Source organism: Hibiscus syriacus, unplaced genomic scaffold, assembly GCF_006381635.1.
Source record: "Hibiscus syriacus cultivar Baekdansim isolate YM2019G1 unplaced genomic scaffold, ASM638163v2 tig00116974_pilon, whole genome shotgun sequence".
NCBI lineage: Eukaryota > Viridiplantae > Streptophyta > Magnoliopsida > Malvales > Malvaceae > Hibiscus > Hibiscus syriacus.
Window position 1 is genome coordinate 419,041 of NW_024063498.1, and position 4,016 is coordinate 423,056.

Consider the following 4,016-nt stretch of genomic DNA (forward strand, 5'->3'; position numbering starts at 1 on the left):
GGTTAAGAACGGACGGAGGATATCTTCTTGTTGTTACATATTGCAGGTATTCCCTACACACTTAGCCGATCAGGAAGGCCGGCAATTTTTACACGAGATCCAGATGCAAATGCTCTAGAATTGACACAAGTTTGATGCCTGATATGTTTTAGCATTCAAAACCTGGATTTCTTCATAGGTAGTATCCCAGGTCCCTTTTTCTCTCAGTATCCAGATCATGTATATAATAGTAGAAAATGCCTAGGATTTACATTCTGAATTATATTCTAAGACAGCTTAATAAATAGAAAAATCTATATACTAGAGTTTGTCCTCTTTCATGCATACTCAACGTGCTGTTCAAAATCACATTTTACGTGCAAAATCTAGTTCTTGTAGACATCTCTCCGTGCAGACTTTTTTTTTCTATTTATATCTGATTTCTACGGTTTCGGGGGATGGTTGGTTGGTTCATTTTCATCTTGAAACCATGGCATGCAACCTGCTTAATGTAATGTACTAGATAACATCACCCGTGACTTCCAGTCATGTATGGCAGAGCGCAATGTGTGATTCGGAGTCACTACAGAATGCTGAAGCCGACGCTTTGTAACTGGTGATATGTTGTGTTTCTCAAGCCATGCCTTTATTGCTCTGAGCTCATATGTAAAACCATCAGCAGCAATGTGAGGGTCATCCATCACTTCCTTTATTACCAAAAAGGAAAAAGAAAAGAAAAATGATTGAGAATGCAAGCATACAGGATTGTGCTTAAGCCATGAATCAGTTCTGCTAACAGTTCTCAACCTGAAGGATTGGACAGAAGTAGTGGCTGGGAGCATATGCATTGTTCTTTTCCAATTTTAAACTTGCATCTGCAACATTGACGAGTCTTTTGAGAATTGGCAGAACCCGTGTCAAGATCAGGCTTGTCCCTGCATCTAAGCTTTGTACACTTCAATGCTATTCGAGCTAATTCTTCTGTCTCAGCTAGTGGCCAATCTGTAATTGACTGGTCTAGAATCTCAGCGAAGGAGCAATTTTTAACGGCATTTTCAACTGCCAGTACAAGTCCATTTGGATGTCGACCCGTCAGTAACTGGAGTATTGCAACTCCAAGAGCATATATATCTGATTTTGGTCTGACAGTGCCAGTTCTCTGATACTCAGGATCCATGTAGTAGAGAGTACCAGCAAGAATAGAGTCTTGATACTCGGTGATAGTGTCAGGCACAACATCTGAAATAAGCTTAGCAAGTCCGACATCCCCGATTTTGCTCACATAGTTTCTATCTAACAGTATATTAGCTGGTTTTAAATCTCTATGAACGATAGGATCTGGCTTCGAGTTGTGTAAAAAAGCAATCCCAGAATCTACTTCAAAAACTATACGAAACCGAATAAACCAAGGAAGAGGAGGTTTTCCGTTTTTCTGGAGAATATGTTCGTCCAGGCTACCATTTTCAAAGTATTCATAAACCAAGCAACCATTCTCAGGACAAGCTCCAAGAAGCAAAACAATATGTGGATGGTGCAGCTGGCTTAGAATTTCAACCTGCAAAAAATTTTGAAGTGAAATTGTTATATCAGTTCGTAAACATGACTGCAACTACAAACTGTATGCTATCGAAACTTACCTCCTTCAGAAATTCCTCTTTCCGTTATAATGCATCAGGTCGAAGAACCTTAACAGCTACAGGAGTGCGATGAAGACTACATTTATACACCTTCCTATATCCTCCCTGACCAATCACGTTACTCTCGGAGAAGAAATCCGTCGCTGCTTCAATCTCACCCTTAGTGTATCTTCTGTACCTACGGTCACTACAGAAGAGTGCATCGACAAGTTTTTGCTTCTCCAACGATTCTTTACAAGCATTCAGTTCAGCAATCTTCCTTTCATACACTTCTTTAGAAAGCAAGTTTTTCGCCTCTTCGACTTCTTTCATTGCTTGCAAAAGTTTTGCTTTCTCTTATGCAGCAATTTTCCTGAAAGTTTCTTCTCTTTCCTGAGCAGCATTCACTCTCCTTGCTTCCTCAAGGCATTCTGAAGAAAGTAATTGGACCTGCAAACCAAAGCATAAAAGGCTACATTAAATAGTATGAATAAAAAGCCACAATAGTTCAAAGTCCAGTAATTCCAGAACATATATATCTATTCGTTTGTGAAGTGCAAAACCCTTTCTGTCAATGTGTAGCATTTGTTGCAAGAGGATAAATAAGTGAGCATTATGAATGCTCGTTTTTCTCACCTTGTTCCGGGTGTCGATGAGCTCTTCACAAGCTTGTTTATACAAGGCGTCGGTATTTTGTAATTCTTGACGCAGCTGTTCCACTTCAGCCTGCAGATTCAAATGCACATATATTCTATAAAAAAAAAATCATCCGGATGGCACATGAAACTGAAGAATGACCAAAATGTTCGAGAAAACTCACCTGTTCACTCTTTGTAGGAGGCAAGGAATGAAACCGACTAATTGTACTAGCATTTGATGAAGATCCCATGGACGAAAATGCATGTAAATATGGGTAGTTAAACTCAGATGCAGATGCTCTCCCAAAGGCAACAGAACCAAATATATGTTTATTAACGCCATTTAGATCTTCTGCAGTCAATAAAGGTGGTCTATGGCTGGTCCCTGTGACATTTTGAAAGAAAGAACCATGACTTTCGGTACACAGATAACATAGAGGCAAATATTTCTGACTTACTGCTAGTCCACAAGGGATTAGCTGATCTCGAGACGATCCTTTGCCTATAAACAACCCGAATATCACAAGCATCCGGAGCACACTTCAGGACAGTATTAGGGTACCCCAGGACCCTTTAGCTTCCTATATCACACAATGCAGACCATTATTCCATAGTCATGAAAAGCTAACATGCATCTGAAAAAACTAGCTCAGCAACATTTCCCCCACAAGCTTTATTTCGACTTTCATAAAGCAAATCTTGCAGATAAATGGATGCCATTAAACTCAGTACGTACATTCACATAGATTTCGAGTTTTCCTGGTAAACGAAAAGCTGCAACGCATACCTTGTTATACAATTGGCACCATAAGAACACAATACCAAAGTGTCAATCCCAACCTCAGAAATGTATCTTAGAAGACCAGTGGCAGGATAGTCATCCTCGAGCACAAATGTTTCCACCTACCAAAAATTGGAACAAATGTTCTTGAAGAAAACCAGGAGAGAAGATCTTCATAATTTAGACTTCATTTGCAGAAGAAAACCCACCTTTTTAGCTTTGAATAGATGAAGATATGGTATGAACACTTCATCAAACTTAAGTTTCACTTCTTGAACATACATTGCCACCACACTGTCATCCATTTCCGTGATAGGTATTTGTTCTCCTGCTGCCATAATCATATACAAGTAATCAACATAAATGTAGCCAGGCGAACTTAAAAAATTTTAAGGGTACGAAAAACAGATTATCAATCAAAAATTTAAAAAATATATCAAAATATATAAAAATTTAAAAAATTTAGAGGGACAATCCGCCAACTTCTCAATCGATCCCTGAATGTAACACCCAAAGCTATAACACTTTTAGTTTTTCACCATAGCTATTCACTATGAAAACTTTTCTGTTCTTTTAGTAACTTAATAAACTTTCATGCACAACAGTTAAAGTTCCTTGAATTGAATTTCTTTTTCTAGAAAACTACGATCACAAATTAATCGATATCTCCGAATCCATTTAACTTTCAAAAGTTAAATTCAATTAAGCATCATTTGATCAAATAAAAAGAATTACGAGAAAAGTTAACCCCTATAATCGACACATAAATTTAAAATAAGAAATATTATAAGATAAATAATAAACAATATATTAAATTGTATGTAATTAAAATTCTATTAAATGAAATATTAATTAATTATTTAAAATAACATCAACAACATTATAAAAAATTACAAGTATAAATATAAAAATCAAATTTTTTAAAGTTATGAGAATTGATTTTGAAATAAAAATATTAATTATATTTTAAATTTTTTAAATTTACATATTTTTCGAGTGTTT

General features: G+C 36.5%; 1 pseudogene; it reads right to left on the bottom strand.

The window, feature by feature from the left end:
• Positions 1–356: 356 nt before the first annotated feature.
• On the bottom strand, positions 357–3,354 carry LOC120192321 (annotated as a pseudogene).
• Between the last annotated feature and the right edge of the window lie 662 nt (positions 3,355–4,016).